Source organism: Chelonia mydas, chromosome 2, assembly GCF_015237465.2.
Source record: "Chelonia mydas isolate rCheMyd1 chromosome 2, rCheMyd1.pri.v2, whole genome shotgun sequence".
Lineage (NCBI taxonomy): Eukaryota > Metazoa > Chordata > Testudines > Cheloniidae > Chelonia > Chelonia mydas.
In genome coordinates, this window is record NC_057850.1 from 116,677,707 (window position 1) to 116,702,260 (window position 24,554).

A 24,554-nucleotide genomic window follows, 5' to 3' on the forward strand; every position below is an offset into this window, starting at 1 on the left:
AAGGACGCCTCTGCCCCAAAGATCTTACAATCTAAGACAAGATGCAACAAATGGATGGAACAAACATCACTGGAAGGATGAGAGAAATGGTAATAAGAACAGGCATTTGTGTAGGCCAGCAATGTGCACAACTAGATGGGAGTGAGCCAAAGTTTAGAAGTTAATTCATTATCAGATAACGGAAGCCCATGCTGACCATCTACTTCATCAGCTAGGCTTTCTTTCTTGGGAGCGTAACAGGAGCTGAGCAGTCTCCTTTGGCCTGAGAATGATAGTAACCAACATTTCTTTCTTTTGCTTTGTCTATCAAAAATATTGGCCAAAGTACCTCTACTCTGCTCTTCCTTTTTTTCCTCTCAGTGGCCCTGCTTAGGAGAAGGCTGGGTGAACTCCAACAGTGAGACTTTCCAGTGGATCATGTCCTTGGTACAAACAAGCTTGTATCTGGAAATGAAATAATGCACCGTCTACTGTCTCCTGTTGTGAGAGAAGAGTATTTATGTTTACAGGAACACCGTGTTAATTAAAGGAATTCACTCAGCAGCAGGTGAAATCCCCTGCAGGACAGGCAGAGTTGTAAGGCTGTTCACAATCCACTGTTATGAATTGACAAAGTGCTTATGGTCTCTTCTGCCATTCAGATCACTGTAACTAGCACACACGTACAGTAAACAACTGAACCACTTCTTTTGCTAACATGTCATTATTTTCTATACTTTCAGTCAGACTAAACTGAAGTGACTGAGAATGAAATTGAAAAGTCTCTCACTCTTACCATCCCAGCACATTAGGTACCAAGATTTCAAACCATACATTTGTGCATTAGTAATGATTGTAGTAATGATCTTGTGCAACATTTTCCCTTTCAGTTGTGAGTATGGATGCATCTAATGCTCTAATCCATTTTTTATGTCCTTCCTGTCTGTACCTGGGCAGTATTTATTCCTGGAACACTGGATGAGATGATAAAAGAATGCCAGCTTTACAACTAACTCACAATTTGCACAATTTTGGGATTTGAAAAAAAGGCTATACCCTCTGTACCTTACCTTTTGACAGTTTAATTGTAGATGAATCATAGAATCATAGACTATCAGGGTTGGAAGGGACCTCAGGAGGTCATCTATGCCAACCCCCTGCTCAAAGCAGGACCAATCCCCAACTAAATCATCCTAGTCAGGGCTTTGTCAAGCCTGACCTTAAAAACTTCTAGGGAACCTCCCTAGGTAACGCATTCCAGTGCTTCACCACCCTCCTAGTGAAAAAGTTTTTCCTAATATCCAACCTAAACCTCCCCCACTGCAACTTGAGACCATTACTCCTTGTTCTGTCATCTGCTACCACTGAGAAGAGTCTAGATCCATCCTCTTTGGAACCCCCTTTCAGCAGTTGAAAGCAGCTATCAAATCTCCCCTCATTCTTCTCTTCTGCAGACTAAACAATCCCAGTTCCCTCAGCCTCTCCTCATAAGTCATGTGTTCCAGTCCCCTAATCATTTTTGTTGCCCTCCGTTGGATGTTTTCCAATTTTTTCACATCCTTCTTGTAGTGTGGGGCCCAAAACTGGACACAGTACTCCAGATGAGGCCTCACCAATGTCAAATAGAGGGGAACGATTATGTCCCTCGATCTGCTGGCAATGCCCCTACTTATACATCCCAAAATGCCATTGGTCTTCTTGGCAACAACGCCACACTGTTGACTCATATCCAGCTTCTCGTCCACAGTAACCCCTAGGTCCTTTTCTGCAGAACTGCTGCCTAGCCATTCAGTCCCTAGTCTGTAGCAGTGCATGGGATTCTTCCATCCTAAGTGAAGGACTCTGCACTTGTCCTTGCTGAACCTCATCAGATTTCTTTTGGCCCAATCCTCTAATTTCTCTAGGTCCCTCTGTATCCTATCCCTACCCTCCAGCGTATCTACCTCTCCTCCCAGTTTAGTGTCATCTGCAAACTTGCTGAGGGTGCAGTCCACGCCATCTTCCAGATCATTAATGAAGATATTGAACAAAACCGGCCCCAGGACCGACCCTTGGGGCACTCCACTTGATACCGGCTGCCAACTAGACATGGAGTCATTGCTCACTACCTTTTGAGCCCGATGATCTAGCCAGCTTTCTATCCACCTTATAGTCTATTCATCCAGCACATACTTCTTTAACTTGCTGGCAAGAATACTGTGGGAGACTGTGTCAAAAGCTTTGCTAAAGTCAAGGAACAACACGTCCACTGCTTTCCCTCATCCACAGAGCCAGTTATCTTGTCATAGAAGGCAATTAGGTTAGTCAGGCATGACTTGCCTTTGATGAATCCATGCTGACTGTTCCTGATCACTTTCCTCTCCTCTTAAGTGCTTCAGAATTGATTCCTTGAGGACCTGCTCCATGATTTTTCCAGGGACTGTGGTGAGGCTGACTGGCCTGTAGTTCCCAGGATCCTTCTTCTTCCCTTTTTTAAAGATGGGCATTACATTAGCCTTTTTCCAGGCATCCGGGTCCTCCCCCGATCGCCATTAGTTTTCAAAGATAATGACCAATGGCTCAGCAATCACATCCGCCAACTCCTTTAGCACTCTCAGATACAGCGCATCCGGCCCCATGGACTTGTGCTCGTCCAGCTTTTCTAAATAGTCCCGAACCACTTCTTTCTCCACAGAGGGCTGGTCACCTCCTCCCCATGCTGTGCTGCCCACTGCAGTAGTCTGGGAGCTGACCTTGTTTGTGAAGACAGAGGCAAAAAAAGCATTGAGTACATTAGCTTTTTCCACAACCTCTGTCACTAGGTTGCTTCCCTCATTCAGTAAGAGGCCCACACTTTCCTTGACTTTCTTCTTGTTGCTAACATACCTGAAGAAACCCTTCTTGTTACTTCTAACGTCTCTTGCTAGCTGCGACTCCAGGTGTGATTTGGCCTTCCTGATTTCACTCCTGCATGCCTGAGCAATATTTTTATACTCTTCCATGGTCATTTGTCCAAGCTTCCACTTCTTGTGAGCTTCTTTTTTGTGTTTAAGATCAGCAAGGATTTCACTGTTAAGCCAAGCTGGTCGCCTGCCATATTTACTATTCTTTCTACACATCGGGATGGTTTGTCCCTGTAACCTCAATAAGGATTCTTTAAAATATAGCCAGCTCTTCTGGACTCCTTTCCCCCTCATGTTATTCTCCCAGGGGATCCTGCCCATCAGTTCCCTGAGGTTGTCAAAGTCTGCTTTTCTGAAGACCAGGGTCTGTCTTCTGCTGCTCTCCTTTCTTCCCTGTGTCAGGATCCTGAACTCGACCATCTCATGGTCACTGCCTCCCAGGTTCCCATCCACTTTTGCTTCCCCTACTAATTCTTCCCGGTTTGTGAGCAGCAGGTCAAGAAGAGCTCTGCCCCTAGTTGGTTCCTCCAGCACTTGCACCAGGAAATTGTCCCTTACACTTTCCAAAAACTTCCTGGATTGTCTGTGCACCGCTGTATTGCTCTCCCAGCAGATATCAGGGTGATTGAAGTCTCCCATGAGAATCAGGGCAAGTGATCTAGTAACTTCCGTTAGTTGCTGGAAGAAAGCCTCGTCAACCTCATCCCCCTGGTCCGGTGGTCTACAGCAGATTCCCACCATGACATCACCCTTGTTGCTCACACTTCTAAACTTAATCCAGAGACTCTTACGTTTTTCTGCAGTTTCATACCAGAGCTCTGAGTAGTCATACTGCTCTCTTACATACAATGGAACTCCCCCACCTTTTCTGCCCTGCCTGTCCTTCCTGAACAGTTTATATCCATCCATGACAGTACTCCAGTCATGTGAGTTATCGCACCAAGTCTGTGTTATTCCAATCACATCATAATTCCTTGACTGTGCCAGGACTTCCAGTTCTCTCTGCTTGTTTCCCACGCTTCTTGCATTTGTGTACAGGCACTTGAGACAACTCGCTGATCATCCCTCTTTCTCAGTATGAGGCAGGAGCCCTCCTCTCTCGTGTTCTCCTGCTCATGCTTCCTCCCGGTATCCCACGTCCACACTTACCTCAGGGCTTTGGTCTCCTTCCTCCGGTGAACCTAGTTTAAAGCCCTCCTCACTAGGTTAGCCAGCCTGCTTGCGAAGATGCTCTTCCCTCTCTCCGTTAGGTGGAGCCCATCTCTGCCTAGAACTCCTCCTTCTTGGAACACCATCCCATGGTCAAAGAATCCAAAGCCTTCTGTACGACACCACCTGCGTAGCCATTCGTTGACTTCCACAATTCGACGGTCTCTACCCAGGCCTTTTCCTTCCATGGGGAGGATGGACGAGAACACCACTTGCGCCTCAAACTCCTTTATCCTTCTTCCCAGAGCCACGTAGTCTGCAGTGATCCACTCAAGGTCATTCTTGGCAGTATCACTGGTGCCCACATGGAGAAGCAGGAAGGGGTAGCGATCCGAGGGCTTGATGAGTCGCGGCAGTCTCTCCGTCACAGCGTGAATCCTAGCTTCTGGCAAGCAGCTGACTTCTTGGTTTTCCCAGTCTTTTAGATGGACTAAAAAGAACTAAGAAAAGAGCAACAAGTTTCAGGTGGTTTAAGGGGAGGATTTATCAGGAAAGATTAGAGCTAAATGTGTATAGTTTGGCTAAGAAGGAGCAATTAAAGAGGTCACAGAAGAACAAGGAAAGGACAGAATCCTGGAAGCAAGAGAAGAATGTAAAAACTTTGTACAGGTATTTGACAGCTGTAAACACCAGAGATTTCAGAGGAATTATTTGAAGATGATATAAGTAGATACAAATGAAAGTAAAGGGATGATATTAGCAAAGGAAAAATTTAGGCTCAGTATTAGAAAAAACTTCCTCTAGTTTGAGGACCTCCTAGTACAGGGGTGGGCAAACCTTTTGGCCCAAAGGCCACATCGGGGTGGGGAAATTGCATGCAGGACCATGAATGTAGGGCTGGGGCAGGGGGTTGGGGTGCTGGAGGGAATGCGGGGTGTGGGAGGGGGTGTGGTGTGCAGGAAGGGGCTCAGGGCAAGGGGTTGGGGCAGAGGAGGGGTGCGGGGTATACAAGGGGGCTCAGGGCAGGGGGTTGGGGTGCAGGAGGGGTGCGAGGTGCAGCAGGCGGCTCAGGGCAGGGGGTTGGAGTGCAGGAGGGGTGTGGGGTGCGGCAGGGGGCTCGGGACAGGGTTGGGGTGCAGGAGGGGGTGTGGAGTGTGGCAGGGGGTTGGGGCGCAGGGTGCAGGAGGGATGCGGGGTGTACAAGGGGGCTCAGGGCAGGAGGATGGGGTTCAGGAGGGGTGTGGGAGAGGGCTCAGGGCAGGGGGGCGGGGTGCAGGAGGGGTTTGGGGTGCGGGCTCCGGCCTGGTGCCGCTTACCTGGAGTGACTCCGGGGTTGCAGTGGCATGCAGGAGGGCCAGGGCAGGCTCCATCCCTGCCTGCCTGCCCTGGCCCTGCGCCGCTCCGGGAAGCGAATGGCACCATGTCCCTGCGACCCCTGCGGGAGAGGGGGCAGAAGGCTCTGTGCACTGCCCTTGCCTGTGGGTACCTCCCCCAAAGCTCCCATTGCCAGGAATGGGGAACCGCAGCCAAGGGGAGCTTTGGGGGAGGTACTCACAGGCAAGGGCAGTGCGCGGAGCTCTCTGCTCCCCTCCCCAAGGGGCTGCAGGGACGTGGTGCCGGCCGCTTCTGGGAGAGGTGTGGGGCTTGCGGCGCCACGGGGGTGGCAATCCTGAGGGCCGGATCCAAAGCCCTGAGGGGCCGGATCCAGCCTGCGGGCCATAGTTTGCCCACCCCTGTCCTAGTAGAATGTGGAATCTCCACAAGGAAGTGGCAAAGCCCCATTGTTTGGGACACTTACATTCTCTGGGTCAATCTTTAGTAGCTTTTACTGTGGGAAACAATCCTACATTGTCAGGGGGTGCTGGAGATGACAATGGGGGCCTTTCAGCTCCAGCCGCTAGGAATGGTCGTATCTGAGATGGCTTACATTCTTACAGAAATTTGATGCAGAATAAGATAAAGAGCTGCACCACCAATTTACATGTTCCAATCCACCCCAGATTAACAGTGATCAGAAATTATTCTTTCCTAGTTCTTCAGTGGTCCACATGACACAAGTCTAGTGGCCTTGATCCAGTTGCCAGTGGGCATCCACATCACAAAAAACACCACCCGAAAACAGCCACTCCTGAGGGTTAGGCTCAGGGTTTAGTCATGACGAGATGTTCCTTTTATCCCTGGCTCAGGAAGATTGAGGCACTTTAGCAGAGGAATTTGGGAAAGATGGCACTTGTTGCTGTTTATGCCATAACTGTGGCTTCCCGGGTTTGGAATCAGGACCTTTCAAGACCAATACATTCTGGGAGGTATTTTTAATGAAATGTACTTTCAGTACCTTACACATGAGGTGGGTACAATAAATGACTTTCTTTTTTGTCACTGCTGGAAAATGTCACACCTGTTCTAGTGGAGACAGATCTTTCTTTCCATTGCCACTCCACTCATCATTTCCTTAACAGCACTGTCGTGTTCTTCACTGTGAAAACACATGGAATTCTGTCTTTAAGAACATCCTACTGATAATAGCTCATCTTAATTAATTAGCCTCTTACTCCACCTTTTCATGTTCTCTGTATGTGTATATATATATATCTTCTTACTATATGTTCCATTCTATGCATCCGATGAAGTGGGCTGTAGCCCACGAAAGCTTATGCTCAAATAAATTACTAAGGTGCCACAAGTACTCCTTTTCTTTTTGCAGATACAGACTAACACGGCTGCTACTCTGAAATAATAAATAGTAGCCAATAACAGGCCAAATAATGAATCCTTGGTGAAACTCTATTGATACCAATGGTTACACTAGAGATGAATTTGGTCCAATCATTCTAATAATCAGTACAAGCCACAGAGAAGCATTATTTCCACTATTGCTGGAAACTTTCTCACCCATCACCATTGTGTTCACTGCTTTCTGCTTCACATGTGCTTTCCTCTCTCTGCTGGTGTCTTGAGAATGTACCTGTGGGTGGCAATTTTCACCCTCAAGCCACATATTGATTGCTAAGTCTGGATCAAAGTCGGGGGGGGGGTGCGGAGGGACGACACAGTGGAGTTTTTGGCTTTGGAAAGCTGAGCTCAACCTAACATCTGACTTCTTTTTTTTTTAGCATAAGTTTGTGAAAAGTGTGTGTGTAGATATATATATATATTTAAATGTGGGTGACTAAATCCTCCAACCCCTGTTTGAAAAAAATCCAGTGGTGAAACCAGTGCTAACTGACCGAGTAAGGCAAGAGTGACTCTTTTGCAGAGTCTGTAATGGGCTGTGGACACCCTCTTCAACTTCCCAACCAGGATTTAAATAACTGAAGATGAAGCTAAACTCAGAGAATCTTTCCCAGTTTTTACACTGAGCTCATTGCATGCGGGGGAAGGACTTCTGAAGGTTAGTGAGTGCTGTGTGAATAACTTGTGCCGTCCATCAGTGTTTACTAAATATCATGCTTTGATGATGACTAAGTGCTTTCAATACATGCACATGGCTTCCACAAATACCAGGGAAAGCAACAGTCCTAAAGTTGCTTCTTGGGGTTTCTGGTCTGAGATGTTATTTGGCCTGCTAGCACCAGCTTCTTCTTTTCACAACGTTGCTTTTGGAAAGTAGTATTCTCAAGGAAGGAGTATTACATTTATTATCAAAGGACGTATTCTCCCAGTCTCTCTCTTCCTTATGGACAGCAATGTCCATCTTGATGACCCCACTGGCCCTCAGTTCCCCTCACTCACCCCCTTATTTGACTGCCATCCTGGATCAACTCTCTGCAGAGGTCATTCACTCAACCTTGGGGTAGCCTGCAAGGTGTGTACACAATGAGGATGTTGACGTGTCTCATTTAACTCTTGTTCTCCCAACCTTTACTTTGTTAGCACTTGTTATGATCTGCCTAATTGCCTTTGGAGCAGGACCATGTCTTTATATGTCTTTACACAGCACCCAACACAAGGCAGCCATGACCTGGATTATGCCCCAGGCTGAATTACTTCTCTGCCCTGTTGCATGTTTGTCATCTGGCTGGACCACTGTCAGTCCCCTCCCATCACACAGGTATCCCAGACCTAAGGAGAACTCTCTGCGGCCTCCAGAGAAAGGATGTTGCTATGGATGCAACTGACTCTTTTCCCACATGGAAGAGGGAGAGTTGTGTGCAAAGGAGGTCCTGGCATGTCTTAGGGACACAATCAAGCCCACAGTTCCCTTTTCATTTCTGTTAAGTTATTTCAGTGGTATTGTTACAATTTATTTCTATGGAATGTAGAGTATATTAGGAACTTTTCAAAGCACAAAAGACACAGGGCTTGTCTACATGATCAGAGAGCGCATGGCAAGCCGGGCTGTAAATCTACACACTGTGTAGACACACTGTGTATGACACACTGTGCCGACCCTTTCTACAATGGGATTCCCCTTTACAGGGGTGGAGGGCCCCAAGGCCAGCTGCTGCTTATAGAAATCTTGACAGCACATGAGGATGTTGCTTTTGTGAGGATGGCCCTGGCCTCCCTTTCATTTCCTGGGACCCATGCAGTGCCAAGGGGCTGCGCAGGGTTTGTGGGTGGGCTCTACAGCCTGGGCTGTGCCTTGGTTTGTCCCCACATCTCCCTCCTCCCGCTGCCCCCACAACTAAACATACTCAATATATTAATAGTTTTTAAATCAAGACTAGGGGAGAGAGGAAGAAGAATGGTTGTGTTTGAGGGAGGTGATTTGTCTGACAAAGAAGGAAACAGTGTCTCCTGTCCCTGATGTGTTTGATGACTAGAACAATCTCAGTCTCTGCCATCAGCAATAATAAAAGAGCCTTACCACAGGGAAAGAGCTGGAATCACGAAAACCAAGGAAGGATTTTCAGCAAGACCCAGAACCAAACCAAATAATATGAAGGAAACCAGAGAGTGAGATGTAGGTGTAGTTCATAGCTGTTGATCCACAAGCGAAGTGGGAATGCCAGCCAAAGGCCCTGATCCTGCAAGGGCCTGAGTGCCTCCTGGAAGGTACCTTCAGTTCCTGTTGATGCCAGTGGGAGTGGAGGGCACACGTACCTTACAAGGAGTAGACCCCAAGAGACTGAGCTAATGGAATGTCACTCTTTATTACACAGTGATCTATGCTTATTAAGACAATGTGGGTGACACAGATACCCTCATAATCATTCATTTTGTTGCTAAATCACTGACTTCAGGTAAAAGCCTATTTGGTACTGAAAGTCATCCGATGGGTTTAAGAAATCCTGGATTGCCATTAACTAAAGCAGCCATGTGACAGTGCGGGTAATTAGTGGTCAGGATATCTTAACATAGAGAGTCTCTCACAAGTATAAGTGAAAACATGGATAGATATTTTCCTTAAATTAGTCACAATCCAGGCCAAAAGATTTTAGCCCAGAGTAATTTCTATTAAAGTTGCACCTGTATATTTACATTCCAACTTCCTTTCTTGGAAGCTAAGGTCTCATTCAAAAGAATCTTGCATATGTAATTATTGGAATAGTACTCAATATTTCTAATTTGGAAGGATGGAGGGCTGAGTTGATCTTGCCAGGATTTGAACCTATGGTTCCAGGGACTCTAACACGCATGATTTGGTAGGGATCATCTTTTTGATCTCTGTTGTATATCACCTAGCACAATAGGATTCTCATCCATTCCTGGGGCTTCTAGGTGCTACCACAATGCAAATGATAAAGAATAATAATTGGTCTACTGGTAGGGTAAGCCCCGTTGCAAAACAAAAGACTGTGGCATTTCCCTGTCTCTGTCAGCCACTTTTGTGTGTGTGTGTATTTTTCTGCTGGGAGTCCTGCAGAAGTACTTCACTCATAGTGAATAGTACACTGTTACTTTATGTACACTATGTAATGTTAGAACAAAATAAAAGCACATTCAAACTAGCTCTGTTCAAGTTCCTTCAAACTGATGTTGAACACCGTGAGTCTGAAGGACTCACACTTTGCAAAGTCATCACATCATGCCACAATTCACCAAGGTTCGTGGTGGATTCTCCATCACTGCCAATTTTTAAATCACGATTGGATGTTTTCCTAAGAGATCTGCTCTAGGAATTATTTTGGAGAAGTTCTGTGGCCTGTGCTGTGCAGGAGGCCAGACTAGATGATCACTGTGGTCCCTTCTGGCCTTAAAAATCTATGAATCTATGTATCAGAATGCACCCTGATGATGTCATCAGCCTAAAGAGCCCTCTCACTTAAAGTCTGGGAGAAAGAATAAACTGCTTAAATTTCCTGCCCCCTGTACTCCATCCATGAAGTGTTGGCTCTGCTGGGCTGGAATCTCAGTAGCTATCTCACCTTGTCTGTTTTGGGTTTGCTCAACCTTATAGCTAAGCCCTCATCCCCTTTACATTTGCCCAACACTGCTCAACAGTGACTCTGTAAATCAGTTAGAGAGTGGTGTTGAGAAACACAGAAGAGAAAATTCCTCCAGTTCATTTACAAAGAGCGTGGCTAAAATGTGGTGCATGAAGTAGGAGAATGGGGACATCCTTAAGGGTCTGACAGTGATGTGCAGGGTGCCCCCAGAGCATGATATCTCAGCCATGCGTAGTTCACCCATCTTGAAAAAGGAAGCATCTCAGTGATGAGAGAAAGCGAAGGGGACCACATGCATAATGAAACCATGCTATGAATAATGAAAGTACCATCTATGGTGCAGGTATCCTTTTCTGTCTGAAATCTGGGTATTTCATTTTTAGTTTATTTTTAATAAAGAAATTGCAAATTATGTAATATAGATGTACACTCTCATTAGGGCCTGAAGTAATTTTCCTAACTGTTCAGAAAACATCTCCAAATGATGGGTTTATGGCTGAAAATACAGCACATGTGAGCAATATCACGGTGGTTATAATGTTGTGTCACTGAAGCAATACTTTAGTTGTCAGACTAAACTCCCAAATCCCTTACCAATACCCCTGAACTCTCAAGGGGTAGGCAGAGCAGTTTTGTCCTTACATAACATCATTTATTATATAAGTCACAGTTACGTGTGTCTATATTGAATAGTTATAAAAAGGTTACAGCTGAACCTTTATGAGCAGGCAAAGAGTAAAAATACAAGTTGCTAGAGTGCGCTGGATTGGCCTCCTGTACGGCCAAACCTCAGTCCCTCAGCACAGCCCAAGTATATAGGCTACACACAGGAATGTTGAATGCAGCTCACAGCTGATCCATACCAGAGCTGGATTAACTCTCCTGTGGGCCCAGGGCTATTAGATTTTGTGGGGCCCCTGTATACAAGTTTTTTCCTAATTTAAAACAAAATTATCACAACTATGGCACTGAGGCTATTAACGCTATATTAAACTTACCTTTTAATTAACATAAACCTGTCCTGTGGTTACATTTCAGTCTTAAAACATGTAGAATATAGTTAAGTTAATTCAAAATAGCCTACTTCTTACTTTAGAACAGCTGTTATACTAGTTTCTTTCTGGGAGGGAGTTTGAGTGCAGGAGGGGGCTCCAGGCTGGAGCAGAGTGCTAGGGTGCAGGAGAGGGTGAGGGGTGTGGGCTCTGGGAGGGAGTTTGGTGCAGGAGGGGATTCTGACCTGAGGCAGGGAGTTGGGGTGCAGGTGTAGGCTTCGGCTGGGAGGCGTATACAACAGGCAGCTCCTGGCCAGCGGCGCAGCTGGGCTCAGGCAGGCTGCCTGCCTGCATGCCGTGGCCCCACACTGTTCCCGGGAGTGGCTGGCTGCTGGCACATCTCTGCCCACCCCTGGGGGAAGGGGCACAGTGTGTCTCCATGCGCTGCCCGTGCCCTCAAGTGCTGCCCCTGCAGCTCCCATTGGCCGGTTCCCGGCCAATGGGAGCTGCAGGGGCAGTGCTGGGGGCAGGGGCAGGAGGTGAAGGAAGAGGAGTTTGTCACAGATCTGCTGGCCACCTCCTTGCACTGTTGTGGATAAGGCCCTGCAGAGTCCATTTCTATTTTATATGGGGGAGGTAGACCTCTCCTGCATGCCTTCCCAACATGCTGCCATCTTCCATGCAAAGTGGAACTACACCAGTGCTTCTGTTTTAGGGTTCCTGGGGGATGGATTAGGAAAAAAAGACATTGGGGTTTGCTCCTTAAGGGAGTTCATAGGTTAGAGGTCACAGTAGAACTACATAGGAGGATAATGGATGGGGTGAACATAAAACTATGATATATAATTGCAATAATGTGAACTGAGCCAGAGTTTGTTGACCTGTTTTACTGAATAACCTTAGAAAATTCCATAGTGAGAAACCAGCTCATCCATGTTTCATTTCATCATGAGCCCACCCTTTATATTACTTTTCTCATTGTCCTTAGTTTTTGGTTTTTTTAAATTTCCCTTTCACTTCTGTGCTTCCTTTGTGGGTTACAACTACTTACCTGAGGCCAGTGAGAGCTGCTCAAGGAGGTCTACATAACATTATAATCTATCAGTGACTGATAAATTACTCTTCTGCTAAACATTTCCTTCCCCACCATAAGTAATTGAGTTTGGGCCTTCACAACCCCATGAGAAGTTGAGCAGTGAATGTGCTGATGGCCAGTTGTTTACATGTAGCTTTGTTACATGCATTGTGTTATGCACGGGAACTTTTCATTGTTTTTCAGCGCACATCACTTTATGTAATTGTAAATTTTCAGTCTACAAAATGTCGAGCGCCAGATCATCAGCCCTGCTCTAGCCCCTCTCTGTGTTGGCTGTAAAGTGGGACAGCTGGGGAATTCCCCAGCAAGGGGAATCCCCAGTTGGTGCTGAGCTACCCCTTTCAAAAACCCACATCTGTGCAGGGGGCATGGGCAGAGCTTGCTGCTCTCTGTCATAATGGCCCTTAGAGAATTGTTACACACTGCCACAAGCCACCGACTGCTTATCTCCATGAGTAAGGGAGCAATGATGGCAGAAAACCTCCTTGGCTCACCTGCCTACTTGAGTGCCATGCTGAGCATAACTGGACCAGATCCAAGAATCTGATGCCCTAAAATCCAAACCCACAACCATCAGATCGTTGAGTTTTATTTAAATTGGACATTTCCAGTGACATTAATCCACCTTGGTTTTAAATTTCAAATAAAAAAAAAAAGTGTGTAACAAGCATGTATACAGAAAGAATAATATTAAGGGCCAAAATCTAAGGCCTTTACTCAAGCAAAGATTCCGAATTTTGCCTTAGTAGGTACTGCAGGATTTGGTCCTGAAGGTTTACATAAATTATTATAACTAGTACAAGAGCAGTGAGGTGTATATTTTAGTCTAAAAAATTCTATAATAAAGATCTCCTCTACCCTCCACTGAGAAAACAACAGAAAAAAAGGTTATTGTTAAATACGAGTAGTTTGCTCAATGCTTTCAAAGACAAGTGAAATCACAGAATCAGATTCTGCTCTCAGTTACACTAGTAGAAATCTGAAGAAACTTCATTGAAATCAATTGTAACTGAGATTAAAATCTGGTTTAGAATCTTCTGAGGAATTCAAAATTTAAAAATCTAGATAGGGGAGGTTAGGCTTAGTGTCTTTATTGCGGTTTTTAATACTGACAATCGCACAATTTGGCTTCAGAGATTTGTTTCCCCAATTAGAAAAGTGAATAAAATAAATGTACTAAATCTGTTATAGAAACTACTGTGGGAAACTCAATAATCAAATTCCCAGTGATCTCAAGGGATACCGCCAACTTCTGAAAAATCAGTGTGTGTACTGAGATGGGTAAATTTTGGATTTACCTGCCAAATTTGAAAAATGGGGTCACTTCTGCTAATACTGTCTTACATATAGTGCCTTTTATCCCCATGGGTTCAAAAATATATGTAATAATGCATAGCAATAGTGTTCCACAGGTTAGGGCAGAAAGTTAAAAACAAACTAACTATTGCATCCAAATGAAACTGCAGGGGAGATATATATAAGCGATAAGTTAGAATTTGACCAGGATACTGAGGTTAACAACCTGTATTTCCCAAAAGTGTCAAGAGATCCTTAATACCTAGAACCTTTAATATGCTTTATCCAAATACAAAGAGCACAGTGTTTCCAGTGTGCTGTCTCAGAGGGAAGAGTGCTACCTACTCAATCCCAGTTGCCGCATCCTTTCAGCATCCTGGCTTTTTTCCTGGAGATCTCCCATCCATATACTGGTGAGGCTCAAGACACTTAGCAAACAATTAGTTTTAACTGTCAGTAGAACACATTGTACCATTTCCTTAAGTAAAGAGGAAGCATTTTCTGACAGCTTGCATCAGCCATATCCTTTGCAGTGTGTGCCAGTGAGTGGTGAGAGGTGATGGTGATGATAAAAGGGGCCCTGCACACTCTGGGGATCTCATAGGTCTAGATAAGGTAAATAGCGATTGAAAGGTCAATGAATGCTACTAATTGATCTCCAGCCAAGGGAAATCACTTCTCTCAGCAACAAATACAGGCTTAGAACAAGGTGCTGCCTCTATCCATGGTGCTTATATGGCCCCCATTGCCTTAACACCTCACAATCTTTAATACCTTTAGCTCCACAGCTCTCCTGTAAGATAGAGAAGTGTTATTATCCCCATTTTACAGATGGGGAACTGAGGTACAAAAAGACTTTCCAACGGTCACACAGGAAGTCAGTATCAGAGCAGGGAACTGAACCTATATCTTCTGAATCTCTACTGCCCTATCCACAGGAGCATCCCTGCTGTACTGCCTTATGCCCTGGGATTCTGTGTGGGGCCAAAGGAAGCATAGAAGAACTCAGAGTTGTAGGCATGGGGGTTTCAAGGATCATTTAAAAGTTAGCATTTTTTCAAGAGCAGAATCAAAGAAGGTAGCAAGGGGAGAGTCCAGTATGATGGCCACTCACCACCAGATAAAATGGAAATGGATGTGCCACGGTATCCTCACTTTTTGCCTCATCAGCCAGTAAAGCTATGCAAAATATGCCTGTTCCTGTTTGTACAGTGTAGTGTAGAAGAAGTGGGTCATCATAACCCTATAAATAGTTTGAACCCTTTAGTAGCTTCACTGGTTTGTCTGTTTTAGAAGCTAGCAGAACCAGGCCAGAGCAGCAGTGTCTGTATGTAGCTAAGCCTTGCATGTTGTACATTGCTAGTACACATGATTATTTGGACCCCATTGTGTATTTCTTCCAGATTACATTTGTTGTGTAATGAGCAAAAGACACAACACACTCAATTTTGGCAAAATGAAACCCATGCATTAGCTTCACATAGCTCTGTTACCCTCACACTCCACTTCATGTTTTGGGTTCATGTGCAAATGACAATTCAGTGAAATCTAAAGCATCCCCAGCAAATATGGGAAAGGTTTGTCAGTTTCACTGTGAAATGAAACTTGCCTAAATCAACTTCTTCATGGACTCTCCTCCCACCGATGAGTCCTGGGAGTTCCCCTTCTTGGAAAGTTTTCTTCTGTGGCTCATGGTCTCCATGATAGCCTCTCCTCTGATTCCCACCTAGCTCTTTTGAGGAGCAAGGCAGCAAGCAAGCCTATTGTGCCCCCTCTGTCTGGTGAAGGGTTTTCAGGATGACCAGAGTTGAAAACATTATTCTAAGAGATTCTTTTTCTTAATGAACGTTGACACGCAGCAGATTTACTATGGTTTAGGTTTTGTTGCTTTGACAGCCCCTCTCATGGGATGGATTATGACTGTGCAGGTGCATGGGAGAGTGGAGAGAGTGTATGCCTTCATGGGGGCCAGCCAGCCAGCCTCAGGGCCACATGTGGGACTGCACGAGATCCCTGCCTTAGTCTGAAAGGTTTGGCCACCTGCTTGGGGCAGGGTATTCTGTCCTATAAGCTGGCACCAGTCTCTAAACAACCAAGTAACAAAATAGCAACTCAGGATTCAGCTGTCTGCACCTTTAAACAAAGAGGGGAAAAAAACCTTCTAAATGCAAGTGCTTGACTGCAACACTTAGGGCAAGGCACTGGCCTGGGTTCTGCGTTAGCCTTGAGGAGCTCTTCCTCTGTCCCAGTCTCACCCAGCTCTGCTCCTGAGCAAAAGGCAGCAAGCCTTCTTAAATGGCCTATTAGTTCCTGATTGATCTGTATTTTCTCCTGACCTTTCTAGGCCTCTGGAGGACTGTCTTGTTGGTCACCTGATAGATTCTATCACACAGTCACAACCCTCAGAGGAGCTTGGATGTATGGTTTTGGCTCAGGTCCCTAACTTTCGCACTCCTGTTAAAATACCAGAAATATTGAGTGACCCTTTACAATTGCCATAATCAACATTTCCTTACAGGGCTAAAACCTAGAAGTGGGTCAAGAGAATATTCATCTGTCTAATGCTGAAGAAAATCTTGATTGTGCCTCACGGTTTGCTTATTCCTGCTGATGAAAATTCTCTGAAACCAAAGGGATTCTAGCCTCTAAGCATGTGGCCTTACAGCACAGATTAATGACATGCTGTGTGAGGTGAACGGGCATGAAGAGAGAAAAGGTAGAAGGGAAGAGTCAAACTGTCAGGGTTTTTTGCGATAGTGGTATCAGACATAGAGAACCTGCAGCTTTCACTCGTGTTTTACCCACAGCCATTGCCTGTGACTGTTGCCCACTTTGATAGAAATTATTTGAAGTCATGATATGACCCTGGTTAGCCATTTGACCTCCAAACTATCCATGAGAACTAGCTGCAGTATTTACTGTTACAACTGCATCCCGAATGCTGGGATGCTGCCCAGCATTTTGCAGTGTTATCCACTAAACAGTGGTAAACGGACAGTGGACTGTAGCTGTGCCAAAACTTGAGTTACAAACCTGGGCCCAGATTTGTCAAAAGATTTATTGTTGTTTGGGATTCTTTTGGTGAACTGGGGCAGGATTATATTTTCTTGGGTGACCTGCACACAACGTGGCCATTTCCCTTGGTTTCAGCCTAGAGTTGAACCTGATGGTTTCAGCAGAGAAATTTTTTTTGAGGTTTTGGGTTCATTCAAATTTGAAGTGGAGTAAAACTCATGGGAAATGAACAGATGACAACTGAAATGGTTTGGCACAAGTCCCTGTATATGGAAATTGCCAAATGTTGCATGAAAGATAAAGTTCTCTGCCATTTTCACCACAGAACACTTACTCCATCAATTTGAATACCTTATTTTCTTTTACTCTTTACTTCTGGGCTTTATTAAACCAAGGAGAGATGGGTACGAGCTGAAAAGCTCAGATCTGAATCCCACTTTTCCCAAAGTGTAGATGGGTTTGGCCTTGGGAGTTTGGTTTAGTTCCCTCTCCAAGGCCAGGTCTACACTACAAACATATATTGGTATAACTACGTCTCCTCTCAGGGGTGTGAAAAAGCCACACCTCTGAGCAACGTAGTTATACCCACCTAACCCCTGTGTAGACAGCGCTATGTTGGCAGGAGGGCTTCTCTCATCGACATAGCTATCGCCTCCTGGGCAGGTAGATTAAGTATGCCAATGGGAGCAGCTCTCCAGTCAGCATAGTAGCGTCTTCACTAAAGTGCTGCAGCACTGTATGTGAAGACAAGCCCTAACTGAGACTCATTTTATTGCTTTCTTTTTGGCTTTTCCCCTTAGAATAGAAGGAATCTAAATTTTGCTTCATCAGGCTGAAATATTTGCTGTTCTGCTGACTAAGATGCTAGTTTCCAATGTGGGAAATAAAACAGTTTAGTCCTGAACAATACCTAAGGCCAAGACTTCTTTTCCTGTTCTGTTTTCAGTCCACCTGGCTGATATGAGCTCCACTCTCCCTATGGCACTCCCATTACTAGATCTGAGTGAGAGAAAAGAATATTGGCATTGAGATGTGCCATTGTTATTATTTGGTGAGCACTGCTGATAGAAAAGATGTAAATAAAGGCTGCCCCCAGGCTTAAAAGACAACACAGACAAGACAAGATACACTGCGGGGAAGAGGAAGCTATTAACTTCGAATTTTTTTCTTTGGCAGTTTCATACTCTGCCCTCCTTAAAAGTGTGTGGGGTGGAGCACACATTTGATCAGCCTGGCTTAGTGTTTGTGGCCATATGGATCTAAGAAAAGAATTTTGCCCCAAGATGTAGTGTAGAGATAAGGCAGAAAGATGGGCTCCAAGCCACAAAGTTCAGAACCTGATCCAGTGACAGGTCTGGATACGAATTACAGAGTTTGGTGGTGGGGGGGTTGGGTCTGAAGTTTTTGTTTGGGCTCATCTCTAATAAAGAACAAAAGAGAGTTCCAGCAGGAATAATGAGGTGAACATGCTTAATGGCATGGTAAACTGTATCCATCAAATTCTAGCTGCAATATTCCCCCATCATAGAAATAAAATAAAACCAAGAATTGCACTAATTCAGGGTAAACAAAAGATGTCACTGTCAGACACAGAAAAAAAGACAGATTGATTTAATAAACCATCACACTGAAACTGTTCACACTGATATGTCATCATGATACATTAATGATTATTTTTACTTTCTTTGTTTATACAATGGGAAATCACTGAAGATGCTTATGTGTGAAAAACCCTAAACCTTACTTGTAAGCTCCTTGGTTTCTTTCAAGTGTTATAGTAATGCTTCCAAGTTCCTGTAAATGCCCCCACACTTAATACTCAGTCTGGAATGTGAAACCACCACGGTTGACCCTAAAGAAGATGCAGAGTGAATCACTACACCGACATGAAAGAAGAAGAATGCAGAGAATAGAAAGTATGTGAATTGTGAAGACAGAACGCAGGGGAGGTGGCAAGACAACAGGGGAAGTTTACAAGTGTACACAGCGCTAGACATCGAAGGGAAAAAAACAGTTGGGGAAATGATTTAAAAACCTCTGGCACAATGTGAGGCCTAATCCTCATGTTCTCTTTGATGTCAGTCAGAACTCCCATTCACTCCTATGGGGTTGGATCGGCTCGGATCTGTATTTTGTGCTCAGGATCAGTGCTTTCCTCTTAAATTCTGAGCATCTTTAGAAAGCTATATCTATATTGTGTGTTTAACCCCACTTCTATAGTCATTTCAAATGTCATACTCTTCCCTTCAGTGCTGAGTCACCTTATCACAACATATCATGGGCCAAATCTTGAAGTCCTTACTCAGGACCAAATTCTGCTCTGACAGCTATCTGGGAGTAACTCTACCATTGTGTAAGGCTGTAAACTTCCCCTGTTCTCCTGCCATCTCCCCTGTGTTCTGCCTTCACAAATCGCATATTTTCTGTTTTCTGTATTCCACTTTAGTGGAGTTCCTATGAATTTACAGCAGTGTAGCAAAGCAGAATTTGGTTCTCAGGTTTTACTCAGATAAAACGATTGACCTGGACCATCTCCCCAAGATCAGTACTTGGATGTCAGCCCCCCTTTACCCCTATCCTCCCACTTCTTCATTGGCATTTTCCGTTGACACCATAACCCCGTCCATGGAGTTTTTGAAGGGTTCAGGAACTGTGTGAGAACCAGGTACAGTGAGAGGGTGGATTAGGGGAGGAGATTCATAGTCCCTCCACCAGTCCCTTGGGGAATCTGCTGAGAGGTTAACAGCCAGAGGCTGCATTTATTCTCTGTGAGTCCCCTCTACTATGGGGAACTCCCCCTTTAGGGGGAAATCCAGGTTCAGCCACAGGTGGGGGAGTCCCTGGCGTTTGGAGCTGGAGGGAAAGAGGGAATAGGGGACCCTGAAGCTGCTGCAGAAGAACAATGGCCTCTGTACAAATGACGTCTATGGGATCCCCCCACATTTGCCTGGATCTCAAGGATCTGCAGACTTGGGAGCTGATCCTGTTGCCTGTTCTGTAGCAGGGCAAACTGTCCCCAATGGGAAAACTCAGAGTTTTCTTTCCCCCACAGGAAGAACAATCTGGCTCATGGAAACCAATGGAAATTTTGCCTGAGTAAGCAATCTCAGGATCTTTTGGAGGGGATTTTTATCCATGTCTCTGTATAACAAATGGGCACAAGGTATATTTATAAGATATTAATCAGTTGCTGGTCAATACTTTTGTTTTCTAATAACCATAGAACTTGCGGCCACAGGGCTGCTTCCTTTGACTAGACTGAAAACAAATACATCTCAAGCATCCCGTCAGGGGTGGGTGCTGGCAGTGCAGCTTAATGGTTAGAACCAGGCTGAGGGTGCTAGCAACCAGAGCTAGGGGTCAGAGCTGGAGTCAGGAAGGGCAGAGCTGGGCTGCAGCAAGACAAGAGTATGGCAGGATAAGAACGACTGGAGCTGCAAGCAGAAACATGGAGCACGGTGGCCAATGCTGAGCTGCTGCTGAGCTTGAAAGCAGGCCTGCTGGCCCTTCAGTCAATCGGGTGGGCTGGCTCCAACCACAAGTCAGCTGAGCTCATTCATCAGCCTGGAGGCTGGCCTGGTTAGTCAACAGGCTCAGCTGAAGGTACTCAACCCTGGCACATCCTAACTGGCTAAAGGAATAGCTACACAACAGATTTTTCAGTCATCCACCAACATGCCTGCATCACCCAGAAGTAATACAGTATTGCAGTGGGATGTAGGGTAGCCCTCACTCTTTTCTGTGTCCTGCATATTTAAATGTAAGGCATTCCCACTTCTGTCTGCTAAGGGGCACAGCTGTCCGGGCACTCAGCATGGAGAGGATCTTACCGAGTGAGTTGCACACGCTGTCTTCTGTTCTGGGAATTCTGTCTTTGCTCTTTGTTTGCCTGCTGGCTTCCTCAGTCTACAATAAGTCATCCAGACTGAAAGGATACGATTTACACTTTGTGCCTGGAAAACAGAATGGCCCTGGTTCTCGTTTGCGCTGAGGCCTTTTACAATGCTTTGCCAGTGTAAAGGAGACTTGCAGTGGACATCCATTACATTTGTATCCACGTTATGGACGCTTTGTTGCCAGAGTTTGTACAGAGGTATTACTGTGAATGAGAATGAGGCCCAAACTATATGATGTGGTGGTGGTGTGGTTGCTTAGAGTAATATGGATACCTTTATACTCTCCAAATATTACTAGTCTTCTACATGGACGTTTCACGCTGTGTGAGAAAACCAACTCTTTTTTTTTTTTTTAAATGTGTGATTCTCCTATCTCCTGAGTCTACGCTAGAGCTACATTGATGGAAGCGTTTTTTCTCTTCACTGTGGTTAATCCACCTCTCCAAGAGGCGGTAGCTAGGTTGACAGAAGAATTCTTCTGTTGACTTAGCCACATCTACACTAGGGTCTCAGGGCATGAGATTTTTCACAGCCCTGAGCAAAGTAGCTAGGTCGATCTGATTTTTAAGCGTAGACCACATCTCAAAGAAAGTTACTAGCACTGCTAGCTGTGCAATATATAATTCTATTAGTGCTATTAATAATTATTTGTAATAATATAGCACTTAGGAGCCCCAATATAGTCCTGGACCCCATTGTGCGTGGTGCTGTACAATTATACAGCAAAAAGAAAGCTCATGCCTGACAGACCTTACAATGCAAGTATAAGGCAAGAGACAACAAATGAATACAGACAGATGGGGAAGCACAAGGAAACACAGAGACGCTATTGGTCAGCATGATAGGCCGTGATTTCAGCATACTGGAAGCCTAATCCTTGTCAAGTTTTTATAGGAATTATGGCAAAGGAGAGTTTTAAGGAGGGATCTGAAGGAGGCTCGTGCACAAGTTTTGCAGATATTTATGAGGGGCTCCTCCCATTTGTGAGGGGCAGCCTGGGAGAAAACAAAGTTGCTTGTCTGAAAATTTAACCAGTGGGAGATGGAAGCTGGTGTCACGGACTGATCAGAGGTGGGGGTTGGTGACATTTCAATAGTGAATGAGAAATGACAAGTAGGTGGAGGGGGGGAGGAAGGGGACAGGCAGTGAAGGACCTTGAAAGTGAAGACAAGTGGCTTATTTTTCATGAGATGGGTGATTTGGACAGAGCAGCAGGCTAGGAAATGATCTTTGCAGCAGCATTCTGAATAGATATGAGTGGGGCAAGATTGCATTGGTCAAGGCCAGAAATAAGGATGTTGCCGTAATTGAATCATGAGATGCTGAGAGCTGGGGTGAGCATGTTAGCTGTGAGGACGGATAGGAAAAGCCAAATTGCAGAGATGTTCTACTGAAAGAATCTGCAAGATCTAGATGCAGCCTGGGTGTGAGGACCTAGAGAGAAATCTGAGCCAAAGATAACACCCAGGTTGTGGACCTTAGTTACACTTTCTTGTCCATGGTGATTGAGAAAGAAGGTAGCAGGAAAGGTTTGGGGGGGAATAATTAAGATCTGTGTTTTAGCCATGTTGAACTTAAACTGATGAGGAGACATCAGAGAGACAGGCTAGAACTGGGTAGGAACCAGATATTCCATTTCATGGGAAAATCCATTATATTGAATTTTTTTCCATTCTGAAATGGAACAAAAAGAAAAAAACAAATACAAATTGAAAATTTCCCACAAAACAAACTTCCACAAAAATACTAGTTTGGGGTCAATTTCAATGTCTTGTTTAGATAAAACTGAAGCATTCCATTTTGATTTCAACCTTCAACAATGTGGTTTATATAAAAACAAATTTTCTTTTGAATAGTCATTTCAAAAATAAACAATCAAAACGCTTTGTTCTGAAAATGTTGTCAGGGGACATGTTAACATTTTCAAAATGCTTCACTTCAGGGCGGGGGGTTCTAAACAAAATGTCATTTAAAGAGATCCATTTTTCTGAATGTTCTGATTTTAAAATTGGCATTTTCCGTCAAAAACCCAGTTTCAACAAAAAAATTCCAACCAGCTTTAAGGCAGGTGAAACTGTAGTTTGGACAGAAGGAAACAGATAGCTCTGACAGTGATCAGCTTGGAGATGGTGGCTGAATTTGTGTTTGTGGACGAGAGTACCCAAAGGTAAGGTGTAGAGGGAGAAGGGAAGGGGACAAAGGACAGAGCCCAGAGCCCTGTGGAACCCCCCAGAAAGTTGAAGGAAGAATGAAGAGTATTCTTCGAAGGACATGCTGAAGGAGCAATTAAAGAGGTAAGAGGAGAGGACAGAGTCATAGAAGACAAGGGAGAGCAAGATTTCAAGAAGACCATGGCCAACTGTGTCAAGTGGATAGGTTAGAGGAGGAAAGTGGATGAGAAATTCTTGTGTCTGTGAAAGGGGACGAGGAGAGAGTTCTAGGAGGGGAAAGGGGAAGAGAAGGCAAGCTGAGGGGAAGGTCATTGTATTTTATCAATTTTATTTTGGGAGAAATTGGCAAGATCTATTATTATTTATCATTCATTATGCGGCAGTGCCTAGAAGCCTCAGCCAGGCTGTCAGGATTGAGCACTTCCAGATGAGCCTGAGGACTAACCAGGCCAGCCTCCAGGCAGATTAATGAGCTCAGCTGGGTTTATGGTGACCAGACGTCCTGGTATTAGGGGCTTTGTCTTATATAGGCAACTATCCCTCTGCCCCTGGAAAAAAAAAAAAAAAAAAGTGTCCCGATTTTTCACACTTGCTATCTGGTCACGCAAGCTGGGTTGTGGTAGGATTGGCTGAAGGCAGTCAGACAGCCCTGATTTTAAGATCAGTAGCAGCAGCTAGTTGCCGGCTGCTCAACGTTTCTGCTCAGCATTTCTGCTCTTGACCTGTCTTGTTCCTGTCCTTCTCTAGTCCCATGTTCCTTCCTGGTTCCTGCTCCGGCACCTGACTCCAGCTCTGGTTCCTGGCTCAGGGTCAAACCTCTGGTCCGGTTCTTGACACTGGCTCTGCTTCCTGACCTTTGGCTCTGGTTTCTGATTTCCAACTTCAGCTCTGATCCTTAGTTCCCAGCTCGACTTCCGGCCCCCCTGAGCCCAGTTCTAACCATTGAGATGGACTGTCGGCCACCACCCTGACAGGTTGAAGCCCCATTGTACTAGGTACTGTATAAATATAAAGTAAATGACAATCTCTGCCCCAAAGAACTTACAGCCTAAAGTTGAGCTAGTTTTGTATTTGGTGTTATGTGTGCAGTCACTTCATCTTTTGATGTGTTCACATTCCATCAGATTATTCATTTCCATAGGTACCGCTCCTCAAAATGCACCAAAATTAATGAAAATAATATTTTGATAGAAAATGGACTTGAACCTGCTTCTAGTGATGTCCAAGGCAAAAGCCCAACTGATTTCAGACCCTACCTCCCAACATCTTATCTTCTTTACTTGTCGTTGACCTCAGGTGAGAATGAGATGAGAATGTATCTCAGTTTCAGCTTCAAAGCTTAAAATTTCATTTCACTTCTATAATGTCATGTTTTGGTGGTTAAAGCTTAATAGTTTCATGCAAGAAATATTAAAATAGTCCGCCATGTGTAGTTTGCTTTCTCTCCACCTCTCATTTTCAGTCAGCACTCCAAGGATCCCAGTGACATCACAACATGGAAAAGAAACTACCCTATTACATAAAAAGCACTTCTGTAGACTAATTGGAATGAACACTCCTCTTACACAGAAATATTGAAAGGCATCTTTCATTTTATCTTGTTAATACAAAATCAGGAAGTTGCTCTTGCTGTGTGCGTAATTCCCTTCAGTCTGGTCAATTTCAACTCCATTGCTGATAGAGGACAATTGAGGTCCTGATCTTATACTCCTTATTTAGGTACAGCTCTCATTAAAGTCAGTGAGA

The 24,554-nt window shown here is 44.8% G+C and overlaps 1 protein-coding gene across 5 annotated transcripts in view; it reads right to left on the reverse strand.

Annotated features, from left to right (window-relative positions):
* NQO2 (N-ribosyldihydronicotinamide:quinone reductase 2) overlaps positions 1-24,554 on the reverse strand; it is a 69,339-nt gene that overhangs the window by 30,460 nt on the left and 14,325 nt on the right. The gene's annotated exons all lie outside the window — the stretch shown is intronic.